The sequence below is a fragment of the Hypanus sabinus genome, unplaced genomic scaffold, assembly GCF_030144855.1.
Source record: "Hypanus sabinus isolate sHypSab1 unplaced genomic scaffold, sHypSab1.hap1 scaffold_125, whole genome shotgun sequence".
In the NCBI taxonomy this organism is placed as follows: Eukaryota; Metazoa; Chordata; class Chondrichthyes; order Myliobatiformes; family Dasyatidae; genus Hypanus; species Hypanus sabinus.
Window position 1 is genome coordinate 249307 of NW_026779314.1, and position 12363 is coordinate 261669.

The following is a 12363-nucleotide window of genomic DNA, read 5'->3' on the forward strand; positions in this document are numbered from 1 at the left end:
TACTCTTCGCACGCAGTCTTTGCACTTGTGCCTTCACAAGTGGCTGATTAGTATTTCTCATGTCATCCTGATATAGTAGTAGCTTAATAATATTCGACATGTGCACTCTGCCTCATGCTGTTAAATCAGAAAGAAACAAGGAAAAATGGTCCTCTTACTGTCCATACCCGTACCCGTGTCCCACACAAGAGGCCAGGCCGCAGTCATATAGACTTTACCACTGTACGGCAGCTGTTGCTTTCCCGCTGGATGTAAACAGTCGATATGATAGAAAACGCTTTAATCCAGGGGCATCATCACCTTTTTGTGAAGTGACTTCGTATTTATTGGTGATACTCTACGTTTGTACAATTTGTCCTCGATTGAAGCTCTCACAAAAACCAGCAGCCACCAGTGCTCCTAATCGGTTATTCAGATTATTTTACTATGCCTTTTCCCCCTTTATGTGCCTTCTTGGAATGTTTCGTGTTTTTGAACAGTATCCACCTTCATATATTATTTGCCAATCTTTGGAAACGGATGTTATTTTCCTTTCCCCCTGAATAATAACATGGCATATTTGTAAGACTTCAAAGGGCGAACGAGAACTAAGAAGCACGTCTCTTCTTATTAATCTCTGCTGTGGTTTCCAATGAGCTTCTCTTAAAGCTTAGAAATGTAGAAACAGCAGAGAGGACATGTTGATTCACATTGAACATTTGACAGAAATGTGTTCAAACCTGGAGACGGTTTCATTAACAGGTTACAATAAAACAGATTTCTTCGTCAGACAAAACATCAGGCAAGCACAGTTTTTCTACAGTAGGTGTCGAAGTAAAGATAGTATTAGATTATTCGGTTGTCACCATTACGACCAGCCACTGAATACAGGCTGCACATGTGATTTTCTTTTTCATCTGCTGATCAACTGGACAGTGATCAGATTTAGATTTGAGCGTATAAATCATGAATTTCTTCGGTGTAATTTCAACAAATTAATTTTACGGATGTGTAGCTCCGTGCAATAAACACTCCCTTTCCCCGTTCTGCTCGGAGTGCAACCACAGTCTGATGTAATGACAATGATAAAACACAGCGAGCGTTCTTCCCCAACAGCTAGTGTTTACTGATATCCTTGTGTAAGATCAATACATCATTTGATCTTAACTTTTTGTGTGCTAGGAATCCCATTAATGATAGGAGATGAATTATTAACTACAAACGTTGTGCATAATCACTCAAAGAGTTGACCTGCACGTAACGAGAGCTGTACAATTCATCTGCTTCTAACTCAGGCCACGAACATATCAATCAGCCCTCGTATAAATGAGACAATCTTGAGTTTCGTCACGTACCCAAATGCACGGACAGTCTGCAAGATCGTGCGCAGTCACCTATTCGACGATACACCCTAAATCAGCATGCTTCCCTGCTCAAACCCTCATATGCACATATGATTATACCAGCGAAAATATATTTAAACAGCTCATCAAGTAATCGCCTCCACCTGAAAAAGTTGCAAGAACAAAATGAAAAAAAAATTGAAATCAGTCACACGCCCAAATCTGCCGACATCAACAAATCCATGTGCATCCATACACCCCTAAATCTGTGCCCAATCCCGCACACACTCACACATCTGTGTGCCCAGAAATCTTTACACAGCATCAAACTCACCACATGCATAATTGATTATACCATTTCAAATCTTTCAAACAGATCAGAAAATAGCTGGATCCACATGAAAATGTACAGTGAAAATAGAGTTTATCATTCAAATGCATTTATTATGAAGGTATCTACAAATGAAACATGCTTGAGATTGTCACAGCTCCAAAATAGCCGTTATATTCTTTACGTTTGAACCCATTTTCACCACAACACCCTGAAATCTGCGTACATTGCCAAATCCACACGCAGCCAGATATCATGTCCTCTGCCCCAAATCCATGTACTCCACACAGTACACATGCAATGCAGAAAGTAGTGTGCGCCTCCTAATACACGGACACCAGTCGGCATATTCGCCGGCAGACGCAAATCTGAGCACATCCCCAAGTTCACGAGCAACCCCATATTCGCCGAGGCACCGCCTAATCTCTGCACATCCCGATATCTGTGCACAAGCCGAAATCTGCTGGCCCGCCACTTGCACATTAGATTATCCCAGAGCAAGAACAGTTAGAAAAATTGGTGTCTCCATTTTAAAGAATAGCAAGAGCAAAGCTCAAACTTCAATGAGTTTTGGGATTTATCATACCCGCAGATCGACAGACTCGCTGAAATCCGTGCGCTGCCTTAAACCCGGCGATACGCCCGAATCTGTGCGCACACCTAATTCCAGTCCACCAAAATATACTACGAGAGAAACGTAAATCTGTGCACACCCCAAATCTCGGGCGTACCCTGTTTGGCATACAGACCCTTAAATCGTTTAGCATCTCGAAATTATGATGCATATTTGACGACAAATGCTTTAAAAAAACGCTTCCTGGTGTGTTTACCCTTATTGCGTTTTGGAACGCTGGCCTTTATAAATCAAAGCATTGAGTACAGAAGTTGGGATGTAATGCTAAAGTTGTACAAGGCATTGGTAAGGCCAAATTTGGAATATTGTGTGCAGTTCTGGTCACCGAATTATAGGAATGATATCAATAAATTAGAGAGAGTGCAGAGACGATTTACTAGGATGTTACCTGGGTTTCAGCAATTAAGTTACAGAGAAATGTTGAACAAGTTAGGTCTCTATTCATTGGAGCGTAGAAGGTTGAGGGGGGATTTGATCGAGGTATTTAAAATTTTGAGAGGGATAGATAGAGTTGACGTGAACAGGCTGTTTCCATTGAGAGTAGGGGAGATTCAAACTAGAGGACATGAGTTGAGAGTTAGGGGGCAGAAGTGTAAGGAATACACGAGGGGGTATTTCTTTACTCAGAGTGATAGCTGTGTGGAATGAGTTTCCTGTAGAAGTAGTAGAGGACAGTTCAGTTGTGTCATTTAAGGTAAAATAGGTATATGGACAGGAAAGGAGTGGAGGGTTATGGGCTGAGTGCGGGTAGGTGGGACTAGGTGAGATTAAGGGTTCGGCACGGACTAGGAGGGCCAAGATGGCCTGTTTCCGTGCTGTGATTGTTATATGGTTATATGGTTATATATTGATTCCTTTCTCGGGGAAAGTGCGGACTCTGCAGAGTTGCAAAACACAATAACAGGGATCAAAATTCAAGTTAAAGTTATTATTGGCGTATCTATAAATGATGCAACTTTCACCTCCAAATGGTTAGACACACCAGATCAACGATAACCCCGAAATATGTTCGCACTCACAGATCCATATCATGACACCAGGCTTTGACCCAAGCCCCGAAGGGTCAGTGCTAATTCTGTGATGGATGTGTCTCATAGAAACATTGAAAACCCACAGCACAATATAGCTCTGTCGCCCACAAGGTTTTGGCTAACATGTCCCTACTCTAAGCTCCATGTACCTATCCAAAAGTTTTTTATTTTAAAGACTCTAGAATATCCGCCTCCACCACCGTTGCCGGCAACTCATTCCTCACACTCTCCACCCTCTGTGTAAAAAACTTACAGCTGACAACTCCACTGTACCTATTCCCCAGCACTTAAAACCTGTGTCCTCTTGTGGCAACCATTTCAGACCTGGGGTGGGAGTGGGGAACCTCTGACTATACACACGATCAATGCCTCTCATCATCTTATACTCCTATCAGGTCACCTCTCATCCTCCGTCACTCCAAAGGGAACTGGCCGAATTCACGCAATCTGATTTCATAAGGCATGTCCCAAATCGAGGGAAAATGCTTGTAAATCCCCTCTGCACCCTTTCAATGGTTTCCACATCCTTCCTGTAGTCTCAAACGTCGACTCTATTCCTCCTCATATATGCTGAATACTCCGAGAGCTTGACAGAAAGCCGTGAATAGCATGCTAAAGTATATTGGTAACGGCTTTCTATATTGAAGGCTGATGACCAGTTGTAGAGCGTAGAGTAGAAATTAAAACATATTGTGGAAAGTAGAAGGGGAGCGATCCAAGTTACAGCAGATATCCGGTGACAAGACTGCGATGGCGTGGTAGACTGAGAAAGGGCACTCACCCCCAGTCAGAATATTCAGTGAATACAAATCAGCTGGGCCCTTTCAGCGTTTGGGTCAACGATCGACTGGACAGTTCGGAACGGTGTACGGAAGGGAGGTTTTCGCAGTCATTCTTATTGAGACCACCCCCAGCCCTGTACTGTACATCCACTTAGCTTACTGCTGACCATGGAGGAGTTTAGAACCAGAGTGCAAAGCATCAGAAATGAGGGCGTCCTTTTAGAACGAAGATAAGGAGCAATATCTTTAACAAGAGGATGGTCAATCTGTGGAATTCATTGCCTCAATAAGCTGTGGAGGTCAATTCGCTCTGCGTACTTAAGGCAGAGATTTACGGGGAGAAGGCAGAAGATCGAGGCTGAGAGGGAAAATAGATCATGCATGATCTAAACACGGAACAGAATCGGTGAGCCAAATGACCTAATTTTGCTCCGTTAGAATTTTTCGCATGGTCGAAGTTGATTAAGTTAATGAAACAGGAACAAGTACAAAAAAAAGATGCTGTTTTGTTAGGAATATGAAGGCATGCGCTAAGTACTAGAATGGCTGCTGTTGATGGTCTAATCACGGGAAAAAAATCCAAAGCCAATTACTTTAAAATACACTTAATCTACTGTGTAAATGAGAAATAAAGTATAATAAAACTACATATTTACAATACACTCTAATAATGAAATATTATAGACTCAACAGAACATATTGGCGAAGAAATGATAGATAACATTTAAGCTGCTCAAATACGAAACCTTAACCTTTGAGAGATGAAGTACAAACACAACAATGAGAAAGGCTGGGAGAGTATTGATATGCAGAAGGATCTTGGGACGGGGTTCGATCGAGGACAATAAGATTATAGCGATAATAGTCAGCGTAGATGACTATTCCCCGCAGTGGATCTGCCGAATACCAGAAGGTTACTTTATTTGTGATAGGGCGAAAGAACCGCAAGGTTAAAAACAAAACACTGCTGGGAATTGTGTACAGACCCCGAAACAGCAGTAATGAGGTGGCCTGCAAATTACAACGGGAAGTGGATGATGCATTATGGAAAGGCCATGTTTCAATTGTCATGGAGAACTTCAATATGCATGTAGTTTGGTGGATATCTGGTGGGTGCTTCATTACGGGATACATAGTTTCTAGAATATCTACTAGATGGCTTATCAGAGCCCCTCGTGTTTGAGCTCAATGGATCGGCTCTTCTGTACTGGGTGATGCACAATGAACCAAAATTGTTCAGAGAGCTCCAGCTATCAGAATCCTTAGGAGAAAGTGATCATAACATGATCGAATTCCCCCTGAAATTTGAGAAGAAGCTAGAGCCAAACGTATCAGTACATCAGTGGAGTAGTCGGAATTACAGAGGGTGAGTGAGGAGTTGGCCAGAACTGATTGAGAAAGAAAAGAAAAAAAAACTGGCAGGGATGACAGCTGAACTGCAATGTCTGGAATACGCGGAAACAATCTGGAAGGCACAAGAAATATACATCTCAAACAGAAAGAAAATCATTTTAAAGAAATGATGACACAACCATGGCTAACGCCACGGTAGAGGATCTGAATGCGCATTTTGCAACAGTCTTCACAATGGAAGACGTCTGCAGTAAACTGGACATTCAAGAGTGTCCTGGAAGTAAAATTTTTGCAGGGAAAATTACGACTGAGAAGGTGCTCAGGAGGCTTCCTCGTCTGTGGGTGGATAAATCTCCTGACCTGATGGAAAGCACCCTCTGGATCTGAAGGGAGTAGCTGGAGAGATTGCAGAAGCATTAACGATGATCTTTCAAGAATTGATGAATTCTGGCATTGTACCGGAAGTCTGGAAAATTTCAACTTGCAAATGTTACTCCCCTATTTAAGAATGGTGGGAGGCAGCAGAACGGAAACTAGAAACCAGTTAGTCTGATATCGGTGTTTGGAAAGTTGTTGGAATCGATTGAAAGGGATGAGATTACCGAGTATCTAGAGGCACATAGCAAGGTAGGCTAAAGCCTGAAAGGAAAATCCTGCCTGACAAACCTGTTGCAATTTTATTGGGAAATTAGAAGCAGGGTAGTCAAAGGAGATGCAGTAGAAGTGGTGTACTTGGATTTTCAGAAAGCCTTTGACAAGATGCTATACGTGAGGCTGCTTAACAAGATAAGAGCCCATGGAATTACAGGGAAGTTGGTGAAGCCAGGGAAGCATAGGTTGCACAAGAGGGCACGACTTCAGGATTGATGAACGTCCATCTAGATTTGAGATGAGGACAAATTAGCTTAGTCAGAGGGTGGTAAATCAGTGGAAATTGTTGCCACGAGCGTCTGCGGAGGCCAGGACATTCGATGTATTTAATTCAAGAATAGATAGGTTCTTGATTAACTAGGTCATCAAAGAGTATGTGGTGAAGAGACAGGGAAGTGAGGATGACTGGAAGATTTGGATCAACACATGATTGACTGGTGTAGCAGACTCAACAGGCCGAATGGAATACTTTCACTTATATCTTATGGCTATCTGGTCTTAATACGGGATTTCAAAATAAAATAAAAAGCAAAAGAGAGGGTGAACTATTGAGCAAGATTAGTTGGAGGTTGGAGCACTGGAAAGTGATTATGAAGGGAAAGATCGAGTACGAAAGTATGATAGCGAATAATATTAGTAAGGACATCAATCTCTTCTTCATATATAAAAAGTAAGAAAAATAGCAAGACTGGACATCAGATCGCTGAACAACGATGCTGGAGATGTAGCAATGTGGGACCATCAAATACCGGAAGAACTAAAAAAATATTTTGCATCAGTCTTCGTTGTGGAAGACACTAGCAGTGTGTTGGAAATTTGAGGTGTCATGGGTATGAGGTGTGTGAAGTAGGTTAGTGAGTAACTCAAATATCTGAAGGTAGATCAGATGGACCATACGCTGTACACGCCATAGTTGTGAAAGAGTTGGCTGAAGACATGGTTGAAGTATTATAAATGATCTTGCAACAACCACTCGGTCTGCAATGTTTCCGGAAGACTTGAATATTGTAAATCTCACTTCACTCTTCAAGCAGGGAGAGACAGAAGAAAGGAAAATCTAAGCCATTTTGTTTGACCACAGGGGTTGGGAAGATGTCCGAGTTAATTATTACTGATGATGTCTCAGTGTACTTGGAGACACATGATAAACTAGGCCGGAGTCAACATGGCTTCATCCAGGGAAAATCTTGCCTGAGAAATCTAATGGAATTCTTTCAAGGGGGAACAAGCCAGACAAATGAGATCTTCCGAATGCTTTTGAGAAGGTGCCACACAATGAGGCTGCTTGACAAGCTACATGGTAATACAGTGAAGGTTCTAGCATGGACAAGGCAGTGGCTGATGACTGGGGGGGGGGGTAACTAGAGCGTTTTCTGACTGGTAGGCGTTGTCCGGTAGTGTTTCACAGGGGACTCTGTTGGGGTCTATTCTTTTTTGCGTTAAATGTCATTCATTTAGCGATGGAAATGGTGGTTTTGTTGGAACAATTGAAAAATCCTATGACTTCTATAGCTCTGCCGATTAACGCACACTCTGTAGTTACTCGCTTTATCCAGATTTCCGTTCTGCAAGATGGAGCAACATAGCTATTCCCCTGTCCCACAGTGTCCTTGGCAATCCGGGGCATTGATACATTGGTTAAGACCGAACAATCTCATCTCAGCCTCTCTATCCTCAAGCAAATCCCATCAGATGCTATAGTCCATGATTAATATTACAAGTCCACTTTTATTTTAACTCCCTCTTTATTTTGTATTGTTTATTTGAAATAAATTGACTTGATTAGTGACATCATTCATTTTCATGACGGTAAAACGTTTTTGAATACGTCTTCGTATAAATGAGCAACTTGCAATTGTTGTAATTTCTAAGCAGATTTATGTACGCCAGGATAGTCATTATAACATAGAAATACAGTTGCGTCAGCATTAATTAAACCGCCTGCCTGGTGGAAGACATCCCGTAGCATTCGTTTGCAGCATTTAAAATGTGGTACAGTTTCCCGGATGGTTGCAGCTGGAACAGTTTGTGGTTAGCGTGACCCGGGTCTCTTATGATCCTTAGAACCCTATTTACACACCTGTCTTTGTTTACGTCCGGAATAGTGGGAATTCCATATGTACAGATGAGCCTGGATGTTAGAGTCCTGCCATGGAGCGAAGTACAGTGTGCATACCAGGCAGTGATGCAGCCAGTCAGGATGCTCTCAATCGTGCCACTATGGAAAGACCTTAAAACTTGGAAACCCAGACCAAACTTTTTCAAACGTCTCAGGTGAAGGAGGCGCTGTTGTGCCTTTTTCACCACAGAGCTGGCGTGGACAGACGACTCGAGATCCTCGGTGATCTTTATGCCGAGGAATTCGAAGCAGTTCATCCTCTCAACAACAGATCCATTAATGTCAATAGGAACTCAAAGTAAGAAGCAATTGCACTGGTCACATCAAACACTGTGCCAAAAATCTTCTGTTTGGGCTTTCCCGAAGCTTCGTACTATCCTCCACTTCTAGTGTTCCCGATGGTGAATTCTCACTCTGAACTTCAACCCATCAGCGAGCATCTTGGCAAAGGATGGGATTATAAGTCGACACTGAGACCCGTGTTTAGGTAGGCGATAAGGAATAATTGTTAACATAATTAGCACACACAGTAACGCCTCTAGCCTGGTTTTCATTTGAACATTCATGTTTTATTCAATATTTGTAAACATTTATCAATTGTATAGAACTCCATTTTTCCCGATTATGGAGTGTGGACCAAGCTCCATAATATACGCCATTGGGCTGCTTCTCAAATAAAACTGTTGTATGTTTGCATGAATTTTGTGTATTAGTGTTTGTAAAAGAATGTCGATTTGGAACAGTGCAAGCCGAAGGAGAGTGGTCATTCATTGAGTACATGTACAGATATTTGGCTCATTTCTGAACGCGTCCCACTTACCAGAAAACGTCCGTCTCCAATCGACACTTGTTAAGTGTTTTTGATACCGTCAAAATTGACCTTTCTCCAATGAAAATTCTCAACGCACGAACAACAACGAGCAAAAAGCTCGTTTACATATTTACATTGAAACCAATGGCATTGTGATCACCAGTTACGAGTTCGTTAGATCAAGCTTTTATCTCTTGCCCCGACTCATTAATTTCATAATAGTATATCAAGTATCGCAAACGCTCTCTGCAGCTAGTAAAAATCCTGAACACATTGGACGATCTCCTAACGCGGGACCGAATGGTCTACGTCTGCACCTATTGTCTATTGTCATATAGTCCTTTAAAAGTGTGGAATTAACAATCAACGTGCGGAAAGTTAAAAACACCTACTCTAACAACCGTAATGGTTTGCAATAAACAGCGATATCTCCTCAGCATTGGCCGTCAAGGTACTATTGACTATTGGGTGGGTAGTAAACTATCACCATTAACGTGATCATACCTTTCCTCTTTTTCAGTTTCACTCATAAAACCACAATAGTTTAATTCTGCATCTGTCCTGACTGAAGTCAGCCGTGACATTTTCGCTGACTATTAACGCTACTTTTCCTGCTTTAGTCCATCCCGCTCTATCACTCTGAAACAAAGGAACTCAGGGATACTGAAATGCCAGACCAGACTCTTCTGCAACCAAGTCTCATAAACGGCTAAGTTACCATGATACCAGGTTTTGATCCTAGCCCAAAGTTCATCGACTTATTCTCCGATACTTCTGCGACTGAAGTATACGCAGTGCAGAGCACTAGTCGTACCTTCCTGCCTTTGTGTGAGATCTTATCAAAATGTCGGTACAATCTCTCCACTAACTGTTCTGGCACGCTCGTTCCCACCTCCCTACAAATGTTGTTTAAACTTAATCATGCAGCGCCAGCTAACCTTCGGCAGGATATTATCATTTCTAGTTCACGTGCAAATCGTCTTTATCAATGGGTCTCAGGTTCCCTGGAAGAGAGATCAATGATCCAAAAAATCGTATGGCCTCCCTCCTGCACCAGACCATTAGCCACGTGTTAATCTGCATCATATTTCCTGTACTGGCCTGATAAGGACGCGGCACGAGTCGCTGTCAGAACCCCGAAGATCCTGCCCTACACCTCAGCACCTAAATCTCTGAATTTCCATTGCAGGAATTCGTCACTATTCCTACCGATGTCATTGGCACCGAGCTGGAGCCAACCCCTGTCGGCTCACGCTCCTACTGGAAAATGTTCAAGACTTAATCCAAGTTGTCCCTGACCCTGGCACACGGGGGGCAACATACCATCCAGGAATCTGTTCTTCCCTTACCAGTCTGAGTCACAGACCATACTCAGAGCCAAAGATCAGACCTCTATGTCTTTCCCCGTCCAGGTCATCCAACCAGAAACGGCATCCAGGTGTTGCTGACGGTGATGGCCTTAGAGATAGTCTGCACTGGGTCTTTAAAACCTTTTTCCTCCTGATTGTCACCCAGTTTTCTGTGTCCTATCACTCTATATGTTCCGGTCCATCACGTCCGTGGCTCTGAATGAACCGGAGTTCATCCAGATTCAACTCCAGCACCCCAGGGCGGATTGTTACACGCTGCAGGTGTGAGCACTTCCGGCAGGTGTCGTCATCAGGAACTCTGGAGGCCTCCCCGTCTTCCACATCCCGCGAGGAGCCTTTTACTGAGTCGATGGCGTCCAGAGCCTGTTCCTGCCTTATTTTAATGTGTTCAGTGCCGTTAACACTGGATCAGAGAACCTGAGCGAATTACGTTCTCTAAAGCGTCTCATCTCTCAGAAAGGCCGCTGCTCTAACGTCCAAAACACCCTGCTTCTGTTTCCTCTCCGTCAGATTAAACATTGATCTACAAGCCCGAACAACATTCTGACTGTAATAACTCATCCATGACGGAATGATGAAACAAACACAGGAGACCAAACGGCCTTTCTGCACGATGTCTTATGTTCTTGCGGAACTTGTCACATCTTCGCTTTATTCCACAAGCATCAGATTATTGGGCCTTGTAGTCTACTTAACAGCATCCATCTGTAAAGCAGCGCTGCTCGGTATCATTGAACAACCTGTATTCAGTTTCTTTTGACATTGTTGCGATCAACTCCCACCCAGTTTTCAGATTCAGTCCTGTCTATAAACGTTTATTTCTCTGCTTCCCTAAATGTAAAATTATTGAGTCTTCCAAGCGTTCTCATCCATCTCAGCAAACATCCTTCACAGATTCTTGCCGAGACGCGTCTCACGAGTCTTCGATTTGGAATTGTTTTACAGCTTCACTTTCCACAGAAGTTGCCTAACCTGAGAAAATTGTAACACTCTCGCTTTCATTTCCGATTGGCAGGTCGATATGCGTGATTGTGTGTATATAACTTTGCTTACAAGTCAGGCATTCTTTCCGTTCTCAAACACACATCAAAAGTTGTCAGGATGGCCGAGTGGTCTAAGGCGCCAGACTCAAGGAATGAAAGTCCTTCCACCAAACGGGAGTGTTCTGGTCTCCATCTGGGGTCGTGGGTTCGAATCCCACTCCTGACATAATTTGTCTTTAAGTATTCAATCGAGGCGACGTTATTTCTGCAAACAAACCTTGGGTTGTTTGAGGTGGATTAGAAAAACTGTTGGAGGATAAGATTATGTTCTTGACACTGTTCATCGCATTACAATAGATCACTCGACACCGAACTGTGGGTAAATGATTTATTCAGAAACAATTTCACGGTGAAGGATCTCGTCCCGAAACGCCGACTGCTTACGTCTGTCCATAGATGCAGCCTGGTCTGCTGAGCTCCTCCTGGCATACTCAGCTGATCAATATAGTTTCTAAAGTGAAATGATTGGTCGTCGGAATATTCAATGGATGGGCATGTAGTGTACACTATCACCTTTTGATCAAAAGTCCGGTGTCGGATGGGTAGTAACTGTTCTTGAACGTGGTGGTGTGAGTCCTGAGGCTCTTGTACCATCTACCCAATGGCAGCAGCGAAAAAGGAGCATGGCAGGATGGTGACGACCTCTGACATTGGATGCTGTTTTTCTATGACAGCGTTTTACGTGGATGTGCCTAATGTTTGGCAGAGCTTTTCCCGTGATGGACTGGGCAGAATTCAATAAACTTTTTAAAGATTTTCCTTCAAAGGTACGGTATTTCCGTACCACGTCTCAATGCAGACAGACAATATACTCTCTACGAAACATCTATAGAAGCTCATCAAGGTTTTTGTTCTCACGCTGAATCTCCGCAGTCTCCTAAGAAAGCAGAGGAAATCGTAATGTCAACAAATTAAA

General features: G+C 42.9%; 1 non-coding gene across 1 annotated transcript; it reads left to right on the forward strand.

Moving 5' to 3' along the window:
• Positions 1-11499: 11499 nt before the first annotated feature.
• On the forward strand, positions 11500-11613 carry trnal-caa (transfer RNA leucine (anticodon CAA)). Its single transcript has 2 exons — positions 11500-11537; positions 11579-11613. It is a non-coding gene; the product is annotated as a tRNA-Leu (tRNA).
• The last annotated feature ends 750 nt before the right edge of the window (positions 11614-12363 follow it).